Genomic DNA, 20,876 nt, shown 5'->3' on the forward strand with positions numbered 1-20,876 from the left:
CCAAACATTTTGCCTACAATTTCACGTGAGGTGGTAATTTTGTGCATCGGGGTAGTTAATTCTGGGAAATATTTAACAGGTCCGGGAACGCACTGGAACCAATCTGCATTCGGCATGCTGTTTAGATATTATTTAGCAGTAAATCCTCGTAGGGTTGGCAGGGCTGTACCGCTGACGCTGCAACACGTTAAAGGCGGATCCTCAACCGGGTAGCAGCTGCTGGCAGCTATGCCATCCCTGCCATCCTACCGCCAACCTTTACACCGCCCCTGAATGCTTCTCCGTCTGAAAGTTGCTTGCTTTCGCTATAGATACGAGTCTAGCGCCGTGGTGCCGCGGGTAAAATACTGTTTAAAATATGCTTGTACGGATCTATGATTTTACACCAGTATCGAATCGAGATTAGAATATACGGAGAAAAACATTGTCTCTAGGCATCTGACGTATTTGCGGTGATGTTTTTTCTAGCGGATTTTTTTGTCACCGAGGTCGATGAAGCGCAGACCCGTGGCTAGATCGTGGGTTGACGCAAGCTTTGCGGGATAGGAGTTTCGGCGTGAATCACGACTGGAAACGTGACGTCCCGAGCGTGCAGTTCAAAGGAGTAATAAACACATAAAACTTTCGCGACACCGTATATATAATGTAAATATAGAACGTTGCTCGTTTTCTAGAAAATTGCGAAAGGATTTTGTTCGGTCTCGAAGTTGGCGCAACCGAGCAAACGCCGCGGTGATACGGATGGGAAAGGTCGAGACTGCGGAGCACTCGTCGTGCCCTTGTTAAATTTGGTTTCGAAAAAAATCAATTAAGCGAGTCGCCGAGTGGCGTGGGGCATCGTTTCGCTCTGTCGTATATCTCCATTCTTGTCGTGGAATTCGAAATAATTTCGGTACTGTAATCTTCCGCGTTATCGATCCTTCGGTGAAAATTTCATTTTTCGAATCACTTTTATTTGTGGAGCTTAACCCTGTTTTGGAACGTGGGAGGATGAAATCGTTATTGGTTCCGCCCGATGCGGGGTTTCAGTCGAGAGCCCCATTTTTCTCATTCTATACACATCGTACAGCGGTGCAGAACAACAAACCGCGAGGATATACGTCATTGTCCAATTGCCGACGAATCTGCACGCCAAGTGCCAGCCTGACCTGACATTGCGTGGTGACCATATCCGGTATAGGGGTGGAGATCTCGGGGAAGACCTGGACCATTTAGCGAGCAACTCGCCACTCCTATTGTCCCGCGGGATGAGGATGGTAATCGCCTCATGATTTCTAAAGCTCTGCTCGGAACGTTACGGTCGTGGTCCGAGTTTAAGGGTTGACGCCGATTCCAGTTGTGTTCCTACCCCGTTCACCATTACCCAAGATCAGCGCCCCGGAGTCGTCTCAGTTCCGTTCCAGTTCGAATCTAGGTGCACGTCATCCCCCGAAACGAAATTCGAGGTGAATTTTCTCCCCGTGAAATAAACAAGTCTTTTACGTACACCGGCCTAATCTCCCTTGATTATCTCGTCGAGAGTACGCCCAGTGTAGCTATAAAACTTGTATGTACGTTGCGCGACCTTGGCCTAAGTCACGAGCTTCTAGCATTACGTACGAGCAAATCGATGCGACATCAGTTTCCCAGACGTTAACAAGGTAGTCATCCGAGCGGTAGCGATAACATTCAGTCGGTGTAACGAGAGAACGACGAAGGTCGTAGAAAGAAAACAGACTTGTCTTGCGTGGATTGAAAACGGGAACGTGTATACGTATAACCGTGGATCCACGGTTCGATGTATTTACGGCGTGAGCTGGTCAGAAGCGGTGGGGTGGTTCGATTGCTCCAAGGTACTCTAATAGCACGAAATCGTTGTGCGAGTCGTTCAAAGGTTAAAGAAGTTCGTGTTCTTTTTCTCGCGGCAACCGAGCAGAGGTACATCGAACATCGGTTCGAGGTGCGGAGTACCTAACAGCAGCTACTACCTGTCGTTGAGTGGTTCTTAACGGCGTTAGCCCTCTACTCTACCCCCGCGCGAATGCTTTCATATTGAGATTGGTTGGCGAACGTTGTTCTTCGACGCAACGGCGCTCTTCCTTCATTTTATTTATTTATTAATTTTTTTTTTCTCTCATTTTCGTAATCGCGCTCCTTGTATCCGGTGTCCAGGTAACTGCAGTGCCAATCGTGCGGAGAAAAGTACACTCGAACGTTGAAACGAGTACAAAGTAGGTCCGCTGTGAAATACAGTTTGAATAAAATGGGGAGATTTTTAGTATTACCTTCGTGAAAGCTACGGTTGCAGCGGAGGATAGTTTCTGAGGGTGTGACGAGAGGAGGGAAAAGGGGATGATTTTCGGAATTGCACGACGGATGTTGGAAAAGTAAAGCACGCGTAATATCGTCCATTTAAATAACAGCCCGCACAAGGGGGGCCGAAGCGACGGTGGGTTAGCGACGCTTCACTTCTCCTACGGATTCTAAGCCCGTTACATTTACAATTCCAAGTATTGTCAGCCGAATTCCTCCATTCCGTTATTTCCCCCTTACGCGCTCGCGCCGGCTCTCCTGATCCGAGTCGTCATCTTATTCGTTATCCTCGTTCAATTTTCTCAGCACGCTTCGATCGTGGGCCAAAATCTCCTTTTATCTTATTCTTAGATTTTAGCGGCGCATTATCTGTTTCCGAATTATACGCGAGCGGTACGTGTGTGGCTGTGGATATGTACATTACGTATACATGTGCGGGGGTATATAAGATCCGGTGTGCCGGTAGCTACGGCTGAATCTAATCGAAAACGTCGGCCATATTGAAACGGAAACACAACCCGCTGACAGGAGAGATTAGAGAATTACCGTGAGCCAATAATCGTTAAAGAGAACTACCTACGGCGCCAATGTCCCACGACCGCCGGCTATATTAGAGCATTAAATGGACAAATATTAAACGCTGCACCACATATACCGCGAGCCTAGAATCCACAGATAACGCGAACTCCCCAAAGGTGCAAGGTTTCGCTTTTAAGTTGTAACCCCTCGATGAGAACCGTTGTTTTACGCTTTATATCAGATCGGTAATCGACGCGCGGGGTCAAAGTCAGCGCGAATAATCCAATCGGCCGGGTGTACGATGAGTTTGTTCATCCCTCAAAACTGCATGCTTCTGGTCAGGAACAGCGTGAGTTCGCAGATCTCGATTTACCGAGGTATAGGTAATTTTACTCATGGTTTTGCGTGAGTCAACTTTTTTGAATTATACCCATTTGAACCGCATTATCGGATCGTGCCGGTTACACGGGAAATCAAATTTTTTTTTCAAAGATGGACAAAATTTGTCGCCGTTACCGCGAAAAGCCGTTTGGAGAGGGCTCGTTACTCCATACGGACGATCACCGTGGGGTTTTCTTTTTTTTCAAGAAAAATTGAACATACCACGATGACCAGATATACATATTCAACTATGAATAGAAATAGTAGAAGCCCGTTAGAAAAATGTTTTGAGAGCGCGAGAAAAATTGATTGGATAGCTGCCACGACGAACGATCGAAAGCAAACAGTTTTCAGTGTCGAGTGAGCGAGGCGGAGACTCGGGAGTATTAGAAGTTGAGCGGGAGGTGGTATGAGGATCGTCGACGATTCCAGGATCGGAGTCGACAAGAGATTAAGCAACCGCGATTAAATGAGCCCGTAGCAGACTCGAGGACGAGAAAGGGCGAAAGTTGAAGTCTGAGGATCAACCCTTTTGTCGACCCCGGAGGTGGGCTGCTCGATGGGTAGGGCGGAAGAACTCGAGTCTCTGGCACGTCGGTGATGCTTTTAACGGCGTGTCAGATTTCACGTGCCACATATCCAAGATGACAACGTCGACATGGGAGAGCGAGTCGGAAGTCTTGAGTCGCGAGAAGGATGAAAAGCCAAAAGTGGGAAGTGGGAAGGGGGGGGGGGGGAGGAAGGTATACATTTCGTTTGCGCAACATTGCGGAACATTTTCCACGCTTCTTACTCTCCTTCGAAAAAGACACGGGTATCGGGGTGAAACCCGTGAGGTATATAACCGTAAGTATACCCCAGCTCTAAGCGTACGTTCGTTGCTTCTTCCTAATTTTTTTCCTTTTTTCACACTCAACACATTTCACATCGCTTGCTCTGTTTACACGTCCATGCGTGCGTACGTGCGAGATACGTGTGGAGAGATAGTACGTACGTACGTATGGTTCATTGCGCGTCAAACGAGCAGCTGTTTCCAAAATATTTTTCGAACGTGATGAAACTTATTCGACGTCTTGAGCGGTCTCGAGAGTTGTAATTTCCTAAGGCTACGAATTACGGTCGAAGAAGCGAATTTCGACGTTCACTTCGAATTAATTTCCGAACGCTTTTCCTTCTATTTTCGCACGAGGAACATAAATGGGTCGATTAAATTAAGTTGGGAATAAATCTGATCGAGATATACTCGATTCCTTACGTTTTGGATCAAAAATTGGAGATAACTACATCAATTTTATAGATAGATTGATTTGGCTTTCAGATTCGGATTCCTAAGGTCAAAATACGTTAGAATAGCATGGAAATCTCGATTAAAAAAAATATTGATTTTTTACTCTAAAATCGAAAAAACTTCAAGGGGTACCCCTTTGGATTTTTTCGATTTTTGGGCCAAAAATGAAGTATTTTTAAAATTGACTGCAGGGCACTTTTCTTACATATTTTGACCTCAGGAATGCGAATCCGTTGAGTAAATTTAGCTACGAATTTTTCTAATCGAGTTATCACAATTTTTCTGCTCCAAAAAGTGAAAAATTGGCGATAACTCGATCAATTTTAAAGATAGATCAATTTGACTTCCGGATTTAGATTTCTAAGATCAAAATACATGAGAATAGCATATAAAATAAAATATTTTTTTTTCACTCAAAATCGATTATTTTCCAAGGGGTACCCCTTTGGATTTTTTCGATTTTCGGGCCAAAAATGAAGTATTTTTAAAATCGATCGCAGGACACTTTTCTCACGTATTTTGTCGTTTCAGGAGTCATGATTCGACTGCGGGTGCACTTTTCGAAATGCAATATACATAACGGGGATGTTCATGTAACGATACAGGCGCAATGAAATTTATTATATTTTTTATCAACGCCTTATGGTGATTCTGGTGAATAAAAGCGAAGAAATAGAATGAAATATCACATTATATAGTCCGACGTTTCAGGCTCGGGACCAATTCGAAGTTATGAAAAAAATTCCACAAAACATGCCGTCCGGTTGATCTTGTTATGTGCCGAAAAGTAAAAATAGAAAAGCGGGCAGGGGGACGGGGGACGGGGGACGGGGAACGGGGGGGTAAAAAGGAAAACACCGATATTTACAACCAATTTCTTTCCGTTGCCAATTCCCAAGCAAGACATTCAAATCTCACCCGAGCTCTTTCCGGTTGCTTTCCCAATGTATTGGAATTCACTTTGAGAGAGGGGAATTGTCCGAGGATCAAAGGTGGGTGTGGACGTGGGTACGAGGACGGGCGGCGAGAGCGGGGTTTCCCACCTCCTGCCTCTTCGGACTTTTACGATGATGGCGAGCTGCCCGTAAAAGCCACCGGAGTTAACGCCATAGTCGAGTAAAGTAGAGAGGCGATCCCGATGCGATGCAGCCAAGTCCCCACCAAACGACACCGAGTGCAACCGGGTCGTGACAATAAGCTTTTCGCTTCCTACGGAGAGCCTCGCGCCACGTTTTACATTCGTACCTTATGCCGTACTTACTAAATATCCCACACGTATCGCTCTCTTCCGCCGCATTAATTTCTCTCTAATTTTCGCTTTCCCTCCCTCCAGAAGACCCACCTCGTCCGAGCTGTTCTTCAGCTGCAATACTTTCCGTCCGGGAAACTACGGTTGTACGATTCACCGGAGTACCCGGTAAAGGGGTGCGAGCCCCGTACGAATAATTCGTGGTATATCGTTATCGTATCTGCTGTCATTCGAAACGAACGGGCGACTCGAGTTTCAGCTGAAAGAGTTCGGAAATGAAATAGCGACAGAAATTCGCAGTTGTGTACAGACACACGGGTGACGAATACATTCTACGCTCTACGGACTCCTGTAAAGGGTACATCGCTTCTTCAAGAACGGCGAGTTGAAACTTCGAGTACGTAGTAGATTTTACGATGCGTACGTCGTACGGCTGGACGGCTCCGGTTGTTTTATGGTTGACTCGCTTCAATAAGTTGTGCAGTTGGTTCATTTTCTGTCCACGCCAACATCCTGCAAGTACCCGCGGGTCGTGGAGATTTGTCAGAGATCACGCTACCGATCAACGACCCCGGCGACTCGGTGTTTCTTTGCAGTCGTCTAGTTTATCGCGTACTACAAATTCCGCTTCGAGTGCGAAACTAAATTTCCGAAGCGATTATACGAACTGATTCCTATCCCTTTGGAATGAAAGACTCAGATTCATCCGAGAGACGAAATGGAATAGAAGATTTTCATCAGCCGGACGCACCGTGGGAGGAAAGAAATATCCATAATCGACTAGCGCCGTTCCCTTAGTTTTTGACAAAACGTGAGAGATCCGCATCGCGCCCCAGCGTTCAAAATTACGGAGACGAACGAGAAGATCTCGAGAGGATCAAGGGCGCGTAAAAATGTAAATGTAATCTTCGATCGGCGAGAATTATCTTTTTTCTCATACCCCGATCCCCGGTTGAATCTTCGCACCGAATGACGAACATTCTCGACTCGACCGATATTCGATATGCCCAGTGATCGTCGCACCGATATAATACCCATACGTTGTCACCGTCTCGGGGGACGACCGTCGGGGCGTCCTCGAGATTTCTGGTAATGGACCGGCACTGGAGTGGTCGTACTGCCGTTTGCTAAGTATAGCTACTCCTAATTCCACGTTATCCGCCGTGGCTGAGAATTAGCGTGAAATGGGGAGCGGCGGCGCCTCACGTGCTCGGAAAACGCAGAGAGAACCTGCTGCTCCTCGAGTTCTCTAAAATCACCGCGTCGGACACAACGAAATGCTTATTTCGAGCGTATAGGTCGTCAGCTTCATCGGGGAATCATAGCTAATTGTAAGATCGTTCATGGCCTAAACGGAGCGATCTCCCGTCTCTTTCCATCCACGGCTTCCGTGGAATGCACATCGTGGCTTGCCGTTGTCCGTGTACCTATGTATACACACAGTGTGGTTCGGACTCGGGAAACCTCAGAGTCTCGGGGACCGCGAGAGTTACTCGAATCCCGGGGACAAATCCGAGGGCGAGTTTACAAAGCATCTCGAACGGGACTCGGACTTTGTACTTTGCCTGAGAAAATCCATCTCGCGAAAGAACGATCGGAGGTAATGGTAATCTTTCGATCGGGAGGACTTCCGTCGGAACGGTGAGATTCGATCGAGTAGCGCTTGAAAATTCTCAGGGTTTCTCGAGAGCCGTCGATCCGAATTAGGATGTAGATCCGGACCTTCGATTGCTCTAATGATTCGACGCGGAGTAGTTCGGCGGTCGATTACTCCGGTGTTTCGAGTCGACGAGCGGTCCGTCTCCCAGGGCTCGATTGTGGTATGCAGAATGCGGATTGAGGTCTACCCAGGCCATGGATAGACTGGCGGACCTACTGTGCTTCGCTGTTCGACCCGTTACGCGGAACTGTTTCGCCTACGTTTACCATAATTACGCGATGCGAATTGCACGCAGCAATTTAGACCGAACTCCCGAGGGATCGGTACACCGTGTCCGAAGCAAATAATCTTTGCACCGAGTCTGTACGGAATAAGAATCAGGTTTTCATGTATTTCGAAACGTTTCAATCAGACTGCGAGATGACGAAGAATATCACTGCGTTTTTTCTTCCAGTCACACGGGTGATGAACCGACGAATGATGAATAGTTTTTTTTATTCAGACGATGACGTTCACCGTACCCATATATCGGTTCGGTAATATCGCTCGCCGTTTATTCCAATAAGCGTAAACATGTTAGTTACGGCGTGAATAATGTAGTTGTGCAAGTACAATAGCGTATACGAGTGGCCTCAGGATGAGCGGTCTATTGAAATTTCTTATCGAACGCGAAGGCATAACGGTATATTAATAGCATGCAATATCGATAAACTGTAAAGGGGTCTTCTGTGACACATAATGAGAATTTAGTCGCCGCTATGGCCAAGAGACTTCCAGGTGTTTCGCCATATTCGCGTTTAGCAAGGACGAGCGACCCACGAATTCTCCACCAGTTGGACTTATTCTTCCCAAAGGCGAAGCTCGTCATCGGCTACTGCAAAGATAAGTTTGAGTTGCTGCACGCCTCTTGGCCAGACGCCAGACTACGAGTTCGTACCCAACATGGTTACTTGCAACATTAGAGACTGTGAGATCAGCAGCAATATATCTCTCTTCCGATATTCCCCCCATAATGTTATGGGGAAGAAAGGGAATGATCGAGTAACTGCAGCTTGCCTGCAGCTCCGAGCGAAGCTTTCTTGACACTGTAGCGTAATGAACGTTACCTTCGTCTCCTTTGAGGATGTCTCTTCGGAAAAAGTAGGCAAAGGGAGAAGAGCAAGAATAAATAAAAGCAATTTCTAAGCGAAAACAAAATAGGAAAAAATTAAAAAAAGGTAACTCGAGTTGAGCAAAAGAAGAACAAATGAGGCTCGACGGATTATTCAAAATGGCGTGAGCGGCAGTCACGTCGTTGCACGATGAGCCGGGAGCGCGTAGGAACCTCGGTAAGCACCCACTTACTTTTCGCCGTCAGAATCGCCAGGAAGCTCTTACTGTAACAAGGTAAATCCTATGGGGTGCGATTCCTCTAGGGAAAATCCTGGATGGTGACTCCCTCTCTCTCTCTCTCCTCTTCGTTTCTCATTCTCCCTCCTATTCGCGCGTTTACTTTCTTCTCCAGAATCGTGGCGCGAGAATCTCACGCGTGAATATATTTTGTTTCGAACAAACGAGCATCAGATGCACGATCATGGTCTTGCTGATATCGGGAAGGGCGTGCCGTACCTCCGTTGTCGCGTCGTTAGTCAAATGGTAGCGTTCCGCGGGACAGGTGACGAACCTACCGATCATTAATCGTCGATTCCCAGGAAGGGAAATCTTTCGTCCGACAGATAAAAAATCTCACTCGGGAAATCTACCCTGCATCATACTCCTCGCGGAGTTCGCGAGTAGAATGATTTTGGAACAGGTGAAGATCCGATCGTTCGCAAGGGTAGTTTCAGCGGTGACCCGCTGATCTTTCGAACACATTTTTTTCCTTAAAAGTCACGCGCGGTATCGGCATGCGTTACGTGTTCCACGCCGTCCCGATAAAAGGGTAAAATTATTTCTGATCGGAATCAGATTATATTCTTCGCGGTGCAAACGACGTCGTCTTTTCGTGGTTTTCGGGACTCGTATCGCCGGTCCGTTTGTCCGACGTAAATCGAACCTCGCGACGCGGTGTTCGTCGCTTCTGTCGCGCGTCAAAGTGTCTATTTCTGTTTGTTCGATAAATCTTGGATACGGAAACGTCGCTGCAAGGAGTCCTCGGACACGATCGAGGCCTCGGTGGCGGACGGGGCGAGCGAGAGGTCGGGGTCATCTAGGTTTTCACGAGGGTGGTGTATATCGGTACGCTCGCGTTATACATACGAATACACGTGCGGAGTATATAAGGTAGCCGAAGAAGAAGCGTCGCACAAGCGCTCGCGCCACCTCGGTAAATCCTCTGTTGTGTACCGTAACTCCCCATCTTCCGTGGCAACAACAAGAAGCGATTCTGGCAGGTCTCTCTACATGCATAAGTGATCCAACGACCTACAAACTACACAAACTTGTCACTTATCCTCTAACTATCCCGCCACAATCCCCACGCCGAGTAAGCAGGCACCTCACGCAAGGAAGACTCCTTCGATCCCGCGACGGAATGAAAGTTGCACCCCAGCTTACCGGTCGACGGAGGAAAGAGGGGAAAAGGGGCCGAAAGAGGGCTGAGCGGGGTTGAGGTGGGACTTCATAAGTTACCCTAAACCGCCAGCCGGGAAATCGGTGACGTCACGATCCCGAAGCTCGAAGGACCGCCATTTTACGAGCTAAGTTTTACCAACTTACCATCCACTCCCGGCCATTGGTGTAGGTGAGTGTGTACCTGCGGTATATTTTATACCTCCAAAGATCGAGGCCTGGGACAAAAGCCTGAAAGCACCGGTTACTATTCGCACACTCAGCCTCCCGATCGTATATTTTCGCCGGAGTAGATGCACGTATTTATGCATATGTAATTTTGCCAACCACAGCCACGCGGTATGCACACACGGTGTCTACATTTCTCACGTCTTAAACAGTTTTCCGTACGCATGTGCGTGCATAAATTATGACCACGTGTACGTCCGCACCTGGATAGGTGGAGATCGCGTAGGTACAAGTGGTGGCCAGTTTTCACGGCGTTGCAGCAATGCAGCGAGCAACTAATTCGGATCTAAATTTAGTTTAAACTCCTGACCCCGTTTAAGCCATGTTGGCACAAAATATGCGGACCCGTGGTTAGGAAAATGTAATTTAAGTGCAAGAATTATATGAATGGCAACGAAGTTTTGCTTTACTGTATCGCGATGCATATAACATCGGACCGCAAGTGCCTTTTGCTACGAACCGCCTGGTTATAAAAACCTGCTGCTCCTTATTTTTCTTGACTCAATCCCTCTTACAGCGTTACGATCTGTGAACCGTCCTCGGTAAGGTTGATGAAACAAAATATCTTCCGATATCTTTGCGAACTTGACCAAGGGCGAAATAATTGACAAATGTTTTCAAACGTATTATATTCGTTTTTTCATTCTTTCATATGTTTTACTTACCTCGTACCGTTCAGTGCAATTCACCGAGAATCAAGGTGACAAACTTTTTCGAAGGGAACATCGCCCATATTTTTATTTTTTTTTCACGACACCACGCTCAGCGTAGGATCGCAATACAACTAGCCATGTAAAGAGCCGGGGCTTCAATCAGCGATCGTATCCCGAACGAATCACGGTGTATGAGATTTCGAAGTTACGTAGCTATATGGTATAATATATTTCGTTGGAAAACAGTTGGCGGGTCGAAGGTCCCCGATCCAATCGGCGATGTTATCAGAAGTAGTGATTAAAATGGGAGTGAGTGGGTGTACCTTTGCAGCAGACCTTCCTACCCCTCGCCATACTCTTCAATATACACAGCTATACCGTTTCCGTGTAGCATTCGACGTGGCGAAAACCGTACACTTTGGCGGAATAGTGCGAGGGAGGGAGGGAGGGAGGGAGACCGTTAGATGGACGGACGGACGGACGAAGACGGCGAGGCTGGGTTCGGGGGGGGGGTGTAGATAACACTTCTTACCCGTGGGACTTCTCGAGACCCCAATCTCGAGTCAGATATTGTTCCGAGCCTTGAAAGCTCAAAAGAACTCCTGAAAAGGCATTTCGTTCGGTTCGATGTATTATTCCGATCTTATATATATATATATATATCGTATGAAATTCGCCTGCGTCTTCGTCTCCGCTGATTTTTTTTTTCTTTCTTTTTTTTTTTCCGTTTCTCTACTTTAACGGATAATACCGGCAATGACAAATGTCAGAGGCGTGCGGAGAAGTGACTGAACCGTATGGTTTTGGTAAAAAATTATCTGCAAGAAGAGATAGGATCGAAAGAGAAAGGCGACGAAGAAAAACTAAACTTGATTAAACGGCATTTATTTCGCACTGAACATCAGCGGGACTTCCAACCGTTGACGATAAAAATCTCGGACGAAAGTTCATCCGTCTATCTCCGCCTCGTCCTTCTTCAGACGTCGCGTCGTCTCGCGAAATGCCAAGACCCTGTCGCGTCGTGTATATTTCGGTATCCGGCGGGTGATATACAAATGGCGCGATAATCATGTAAACTGATAATATTCCGGGACGGTTTGTTAGTCGAGAATCTGGAGGTGGTTGAATTATAATTTCCTCAGCAAGTTATCTCGTAAATGCAACGGTTGACCGGGCGAGTGAGCGGGGCGGTGGACGTGGATTAGCGAATTCCCAGTCATTGTTATTGAAATGAGCGAATTGCTGCAGGACCGAAGCGAAGTAACGGGAATGTCGGCCGTGGCATTTGGTCGCGGATACGTATCTGCTCGCATACCTATATTCAAAACTATACCGGCGTAGATTCGGCGCCGGCTATGAATCAGGTGATGCACTCGCTTCGGAATCGACCGTATCAGATGGAACGCGAGCGATGTTTGTCCGTTAGAAACTTTCGAGTTGTCCAAGATTCGAGGTGACGTTAACGAACCCGAGACTCCCAATAGCTCTGTCCATCCGGCCGTATTGCGGGCGTTTTGGATATTCTAAACCCCTGCGGGAGGTACGGGAATCGTAGAAACTGAATTTTATTCGATTGGGTCGTGAATTATTATTTTTTTTCTCTGTGGCTTACTCTCGTGAACGCGGTATTCGGAAAAATGAGGTGGTCGGGTGTATCCGAGAGCTATATAATAGAGACCTATGCAAACTCGAAGGGGCTGTGGGGTCCACCTTTTACATATATTCGGTATATCTGTACCGCGGGCGTCATGTCGTGGATGGAAATCGACGATCTGCCTACAAATTCGTAACGAATACAGACCACGGTTGTAGATATGGGAATTCTGATCGAGATAAGACCGAGCAGTCGAGGAGATTTGTGCGTGAACGATACGCGTTACAGGAAAGATAGTGCACCTCGTAAACGAGCAGTCGAGTTACAATTTCGCGTCTCGAATCGATCGATTATCATCAAAAATATTCCGTCGTCTGCACTAATGTGAGCTGTTTCGAAAATTTTCCATCTTCGATACGCGTTGGTTGTTTTTTTTTTTTTTTCTCGATTTTTCTTATTTTGTAACTCTTTTCGTGTAAGCCATTTCACAAAGCTAATTGACGAGGAGCAAATTTATAGAATGACTATTTCTCGCGCTTCTTAGCGTCGTAAATTGTTTCAATTGGTTGCGACTGCGTCTACTTTGTGTATTGGATTGCCTTCTTTCGGTAAATGTCTTTCACTCTCGCGAAATAAGCGTCGGAACTGCTTTTCACCGACTTGCCTCCTTCGCGCGAAAGTAAAAAGAGCCGAGTATACGTACTGTCTCGGGAAATTGAAGCGACGCGACGCGACGGTATCTTTCACGAAACGTCGTACACGTTGCAGCGGCAGCGTACGGGTCTCATTGAAATTGTCGAATAAAGGATACCACGTTGTATAACTCTTCTAACGGCGAGAACCTGCTAAGTGATGAGTGGAAATTCGAAAATAAAAGGACCAAGCGGAGGGGAGGAAAAAAGAAAAATGAAAAAAAAAAAAAAACTCTCTTTGACGCGATTACTGCGAGAAAAAGTGCTCGCGGTATGGAGGGAAGCGCGAGGAATGTTACGTACTACGTATGTCCTCGCGTCGCCGGAGTTAGAGGGCTTAAGTGCACCGAGCCCGAGCCGGACGTATCTCTTTCTCTTTTTTATTTCCATTATCATTCGTTGGCAAGTTTTGATTAATCGATGAGTTCATCTCTGACATGAAGCTGTAGTGATAATCAGTTGCGCCGTTTTTGTGGCGTGATGTTGTCTGAAAGTGATAAACTAATAGCCTCGGCTACACCCCTGGATGTCAATCCTTCAATTATCCTTTGCGAGAGACAATGGCGCGAGGAAACTCTGAAGAAAGTTTCGGAGAGCTGCGGCGCTGCGGAGAAAAGGGAACCGAGAGGCCGAAGGACCTCGAAGTGACGAGGTGGGAGAGAAGAACAAGTTGAGAAAAAACCGCACGGAAAGTGCTGAGGCGTCAATTAATTCTTATCATCAGGGTCACGGAAGGTTCGGGAAAATATCACACTGGCCGGGTCCCGCGCAGACAGAGGCGAGGATATAGCTTCGACTCCACCGAAGAAATTCGAAGGACAATGGCCGGCGAACCACTTCTCTGTTCCGCGCCTCCCTCTTCATTTCGGCTTTTCCTTTTTCCTTGCATCCACCCCCCGTCGAAGGGGAGTATCGTGACCTTTTGTACCGGGTGTCGCGAACTCGCGAGAGTCTCCAGGTATTTCGGTATTTCGAGTCGCACGTGATCGATATTATACCCTTTAACTACAATTGGCGTATGCTCGGTGGAAAACTCACTCATTGAGTATTCGTGCTTTCGCATCAATCATCTGCTCCCACCGCCAAAATCTTCTCTATCGATCCTGAAATCGAACTTATCGAATTAAGGGGGTAGAAGTGCGGAAAGAGCACCTCGATTCTTTGACTTTTGGTGCTTCGTGATATCGTGTGTGGCGCTTTTATATTCTGCGCTTACGTTTCGAGGAGAGAAGAGAAAAAAATAGAGAGGGAGAGAAACTTGCGGTAGGATGACGAGACCAGAGGCTGGAAAATTATTTTTATTTTTTGCTCCCTTCGCTTCTGGACAAAACGTCGAGACGATTTTACCTCCGATGTCCTCCTCTAACGTTGTTACGAGGCCATGGATGATAATTGTCCGATAAAAACGTCCGCCCTTCAAGGATGGGACTAAAAAAGACTTTGTAATTGGCTAAAATAATTGGACCAATCGCCTCGATAGTGCACGTCAACAGGTTTTTATTTTTACAAGTAGAACGGTCTAGTTTCATTACATGGAACTTGTTCGTACCGTTTTTCCCGCAGTCAAAATATCCAATCGTAACGTTGGAATCGACGTAATCTGCTCTGGGTGTGACGAATAACCGAAAATCGATCCGAAGAAATGCATTTGTCATAACGGGTTTCGTTCTAAGATTTTCCGAATTCAGATAGCTCGGTGAGATTTATTTTTTCATTCGGAAATTTATCGGAGGTTCGGTGCACATCGTGACGAGAATTGCAAAAAGATCTACGTGGAAAAAAAGCAACCTATCATTCGAGTTTCACGATTAGCTTGGATGTAATTATTTTATGGAAACTCGGGATAATCTGGTCAGTTGGAGCCTTGAATGATAAAAATTAAATCGGCCAAGCATAACTGATAAACGTTAGTAACTTTTTTGAAGTTTAGAGAAGTTGACGATGAGTCGAAGTTAATATACTTACGATTCGAGGCAGACGCGCTCGCGGATGGCGGGTTCGTATATTACCAAAAGTAATACAACGACCCCCCGATCGGGAGAACAAAAGAAAAAGAAGAGAACGGATGAAAGAATGAAAGGAGAAAAAAAAAAAACGTATTGCGATTCAATATCAGACCAGACTGAATCTAGCAGTAGTAACAAGTAAAGTAAAATTTTTTCTTTCTTTATCATCTTTTCTTATTCTTTACACCAACTCGCAGTTCGAACAGCTGACATAAATCAATATCGCGTATTTACCGCCAGTTGGGTACTATAACAATCTGCTGAGGTAGAAAGTTAGCCAGCAGTCAAGTCGTATCAACTTTTTTCCCCCCTATTTTCGCATACATCCGATGCGCCGATCTAAAATTATCGTAAATTTTCTTTCGTCACGTTGCCAAGTGATTTTTGAAATAATCGCTAAAGTAAAATCTCCACGTAATTTATCGAGAGATCGCTCGAGGGGAGAAATCAGATTTTAATTTACTTCAACTTCGGAACACTCAAGTTTTGATCAGGTGCATAGAAGATTTAATGCGAGTTCTCTGACAAAATCTGATGAAATCACAAAGGAATTTCAATACTCGAACAATGGGGTAACCCGTCTTCGCTAATCGGAAGACCGAAAACGCCGATGCAACCAATTAATCGTAACGTGATTACGCATAGTTACGACTTCGATCAGATGCCTCATCAACGTACACGCCGAACAGCTGCACAGCATCTCGTAGCTACGTTAGCTACGCGCCGATAGCAACTTCAGAGGGCACACGGCTGCGAAATCCGGTTGTTAATGATACGGTACAGGGCATGGTAATAGCACGAATAATTATCACATACCGCGCGCGTATAACGCAATGGAAATATACACAGTTGTGGGAGAGTATGACGCGCATCGACGTCGATGACGATGTTCCGAGAGCTCGCTCAAATATCACTGTACGCGAAGTTGAATGCGCCTATGGCATATTGATGCACGTCACGTTTAATTATCGAATAGGTAAACGCGGTGTGAATCCACCTGCCGCAGCCGTGACGCCTAGAAGGGGTGAATTTGTGTTAATAAAATTCATATTTTGGTAAAATAGGCGCGGGTATAGCGAGCCCACCCACGGGCACAGTCGCGATGATCGCTTCAGAATTATCATATCGCTTCGCGGCGGTGGGCGAGATTGCGTCGAAATTCCTTCTTTATTTCAAAACGCGAAATAATCCGCCGGTCGAACCTCGTGAATCCAAAATTATTGTCCATTAAAACGAATTCGTAAGGGGTATTGAACGAAAATTCCCATAGATAATTTTCAGCGCAAAACCTGAATAGCGTTGAATTGATTTGTAGTCGATCGGGAATTCTAATTGATGGAAAAGTACTTGCAATTAGCGAAATATTCGTCGAGTATTCCTCGATAAAAAGACTAATCGATAACCCGTATGAATGCGCCACCCTCGCACTCGATCGCCGTGCGTGCGTGCGTGCATCCGAGTTCGGTCGTTTGAACTTTACAGAATAGATCTGGATAACCGTTCGTCGGCCGCTGAAAAACCGAACCGAGCTTTTGGAATTGTAATTTCTCGTTGAGGGATTCACACATCGCCTTACAACCGCGCGAAGATGGGTCGGAAAATGGGGGATGAAGGGCGCACGGGGGGGTGAGAGGGTGCGCCGTTAGGGGCACCGGGGAGATCCGGGAAGCGAGAGTCGAAAGAAGCAGAGGAGAACGAGAAAAGACGATATACCCAGAAGACGTGAGAGAGTAAAGGCTGAGGGTGAGGTAAGGGCGAAGCTCTGATCGAGGGTGGCTACCGGGGGTGATTTTGGTTTGCTAGCCGGTCGTCGCGACGCTAGCGCCGCGCGGGGAGTTCCAGTCCGATATCAGCATTCGGGGTGGCTGCTTCGCACGCACCCTTTCGTGTCAACCGTCGTCCGATATTAAGCGATAAAAAGTAAAGGACGTTCACCGAAATTGCGCAAAACGTACCAATCGTTGATCGTTCGAACGATCGTCCCCCGCTGTTCGTCGATTATCTTTGTCACGAACGAGATCGTTCCTCAGCTATGATTCGAATTAATTTTATTCCTCGTCAATTTTAAGGATAAAAAAAATTATTGAAAAGTGTGACGCTTCGGAGATAGAGCGACTGAATATCCGGGTGTTTATTCGTCAACGGTGGTGCCTACCTTTCGGTATTTTTCCGTGATCTGGTGCACGGGTGAAAAACCTAAACGATGTTGCGATAAAAGTTTCATAAGAGGAGATCCGGAGAAAGGAGAAATCAAATCTTTCGTCGACTATCGGATACAGGATTTTCTTTTCAATTCTTTCACTCGAGTTTTCACTTTTTATAGATAAATTGAAGCAGACGCCAAAAGTTATCGCCAGTTTCCGGCTACCCTGCAGTTGAAGTTTATGACGTCGAGTGGAGCGCAAAAGTGGCAGCGAAGCACTTCAATCAAATGAATTTAATTAAACCTATCCAACTTATAACCACCTAATCGACCTCTCCCAATTTAATAGATATGTACGCCGGTGATCGCTAAATTTGCATTTAATGGATTATAAATGGCCGCTAAATTCGACGCTCCGATTAAAATTAATTGCTTGGAAAATTATTAAATTATCATCAGACACCACGATTCACGTTGCCGTCAATCGTTGCTGTCGTTACCTTCGTCTCCGACCTCGCGAAAAAGCTCGCGTGCACCTCGATGACTATTTCAGAGATCGCAGTGCCGGGATTTATGTGGCGTGACAAGTTTGAAAAGTGTTTGACGAATTTACGTGGTACAACAGCCTGAAAAACGCCTCGATTTCGATCACCGATGAAATCGAAGACCATGTCTCGTCGGTCGAACAACTCGAAGAACAATCGTATCAAGCGCGAGTTTTGAATCGGAGATAAAAGTAGGAGAGAATAAACGAAACGAAATACATTCGGAAATCGAGATTCAGTGATTACCGATAAAGCGGAACGGGTAAAACTGGTTCGGTTGAAGAAAATTTCCAATTATAATTAGTGATCCTCCGCGGGGGGTGAGTGGGCGGGAGTGAGCTAAAGTTTGGTTTTCTTAACGGAAGTGTGTTCCAGTAAAGTGAGAATTCCGCAGTGTTTCAAAGGCAGAACCGGAACACAGTGGTATACAGAGTTTCGGTAAGATAGATCTGGCCGCGTAACTTTTGTAGCTCACCTACCATATACATGTAGTAACACACACGAAGCTATACGGACGAGGCTGGGTGCAGTTCCACCGTAGTGCAACTTTCGAAACTAGAACGAAACGAAATAGTGCTTTCAAAAGCTTCGGGAATTCATGAGAAGTTAACGCGGCGAAATTGAGAATCTAAAATTGTTACGCAGCGTATACCTCACGGTATCGGACGCGAACTTGAAACACGACGACGACGCCGCCGCTTTTACGAGATCATGATCAATAGCGCGAATGAGCATCACACCGATTCTCCTAACGCAACATCCCTATTTACCGGCGTTCGCGTAACGCTCGCCGCACTCCAGACGGAACGTCATTTTCAATGTCACGCGTGCGATGACGTCGTTTGCACCGAATTAATACCAATGCCCTAACCGATGACGTGTAATTCTGTCGGTCAAAATTCACCCCTTTGTACAATTAACACTAGGGTACTCAACGCCTGCACAATTAATGACGCTACATACCCGAATGTAATTGTTGCGTCGCTACTGCCAAGGCTCGATATTCACCTGCTGTCGGTGAACGGTTGATACCACTCCACATGTACCACCCACTCGCGATCATCCATCCGTATTACACAATATAGCGCCGTCGCGCTTTTTCCTCTCCGTTATTGCTGTTCACGCTAGTCCATAGAGGTACGACACATTTTTTCCCAATCGTCGTTTTATCCGGATCTCTTGAACGCGAAGCGCAGAACCGTCTCGTCCGTGAACTTCGCGGTACATTTGGATGCATTCGATGGATGCGGGGGAACGGAACTCAACGCCGATCGACAACGGGTTCATTTCCCCTCGGAGGTTCGAAGAAATATCGCGTCGCGGGATATTGGAAATAACTCTTCCTATAATCTATAGTAGAGAGGGTGTATCGGACCAACAGGTAAATTGGACCACTCCGTACGAAGTACGTCACTTGCCCCGTACTCTCCCATAGCGATATCCGATTTATCGGATGGTACAATGTACGATTTACCCTTCTTTCCCCTTTATTCGAGTTCGGTGGAAAGTGCGGTTGTATCTCTGCGACATCGACATCTGGTTGGCTGCTCTCCGTTATAAAATTTATACGATAACGTAGCATTTTCGTTTTCGTATTCGGTAAACGAATTCGCCGTTGAAAATTCACTTTTTCACTTCCTATTTTCATCGAGCTTTTGCAAATTGAATTACCGGTTAGCCCGCGGTACGATTGATCCGATCTGCATCACGTTCGGCACCGCGATCGCTCATGTGAGGAGGTCTTACGTTCAACGAATTCCGGCGGAAATTCACGACCCGTAATATAGGGTGAACAAACGGGCGATTCGCACGCGATAGAAAAATTACAAATAAATAGACGATAAAAAGAAAAAGACGCGATCTAAGGGGATAAATAAAGTTATAACGCGGTTCAGCGGCAGGTAGACGAAATACAGTGATTCCCGGGAAAGAATGATCGCGCGGGTCGGTTCTCTTGCATAATGTGTCTACTAAAAATATTCCGACCAACCGGAGGTCTCCGCGCCGGCGGATACGGGGGGTAACGTATATATTCCAGCCTCGAATACCTCGATAAAGTCTAATAACGCTGATAAAGTAATTACGACTCATAAAAGTTCGTCGGAACTACGTACGGGATCACGTTCAATCTACCGTTCGCTGCAAGCTTCGGAATCAGCACATCATAGACATGTCACGATCGCGTTAAACGTATACTTACTGTACACCGGTATAGGTATGGTTATACTTTTATTACGCGTCGAGCGTAGCGCGTCTGACTGGGGAGAAATGACGGTAACGTTGTATTTTATTTTATTTTTTTTCACCCCAACCAATTTTAGTACGTATAATTTGACCGAAATTTTCCGACGGTTATCACGGATCTAAGTAGGGTAGTTTCTTTCACACCGAGCAGAAAAGTCTAGCGCAGGGATTTCTGACCAAGATCAATGTTAGTTTCTTTGGTTCTAGAGAAGCTAGATAGGGGTGATAACGGTAATAAAATAATCGTCCGTTTTATCCAGCCATCTTAGAAACGTATTGTAGCGCCCCGAGATTACCGCGACGGCGTGCTCCGGGCGGCGAGCGTCGCCTATAACGCGAAAGCGGCGGTGGTCGTCCTGCCATTTTCATTTCTCGTAACGTTCATTCCTTATATTCCGCAGTACCATCCATTCGTCCGACCCGTTTCCGTCGTCCGTTCGCCCGGTCTCCGTGCTGGATTCGGCTCGTCTCTCGGAGATCACGCATCTCTAACAATCGTTTTTATTCCATTCGTCCGATTCGACTCGCCGTTTTATTATAATCCTCGGACGACCAACCGCCATCCCGCAGCTCCGTTAGGGAACAAATCCTTATCCATTTTCCCCAACCCTACCGATATTACGGAGCATCGTCATTTCCGCCTTTTGTTTTCCCGGATGGTTGGAACGAAGCTCGATTTGAAACGAAGAAAATTTCGCGAATCGACGAGCAGACGAGTCGTGTAAAGTAGTGCATTTTTATTCTAAATGCGAACGATAACCGAGGTGATCGAGACGTCGAAGATTTGGCTACCTTTCCGAACGCGAATCTCTGAATGGGTAATTCAAGGGGT

The 20,876-nt window shown here is 46.3% G+C and overlaps 1 protein-coding gene across 4 annotated transcripts in view; it reads left to right on the forward strand.

Moving 5' to 3' along the window:
• The first annotated feature begins 14,683 nt into the window (after positions 1–14,683).
• LOC105693461 (hemicentin-2-like) overlaps positions 14,684–20,876 on the forward strand; it is a 121,177-nt gene continuing 114,984 nt past the window's right edge. Inside the window, exon 1 of one of the 4 annotated variants that reach the window (XM_048659715.1) lies at positions 14,684–18,238. The gene's annotated coding sequence lies outside the window, so the exon portion shown is untranslated. The remainder of the gene's footprint in view (positions 18,239–20,876) is intronic. The other 3 variants (XM_048659719.1, XM_048659727.1, XM_048659732.1) reach the window with 3 other exon arrangements.

Source organism: Athalia rosae, chromosome 1 (assembly GCF_917208135.1).
Source record: "Athalia rosae chromosome 1, iyAthRosa1.1, whole genome shotgun sequence".
NCBI lineage: Eukaryota > Metazoa > Arthropoda > Insecta > Hymenoptera > Athaliidae > Athalia > Athalia rosae.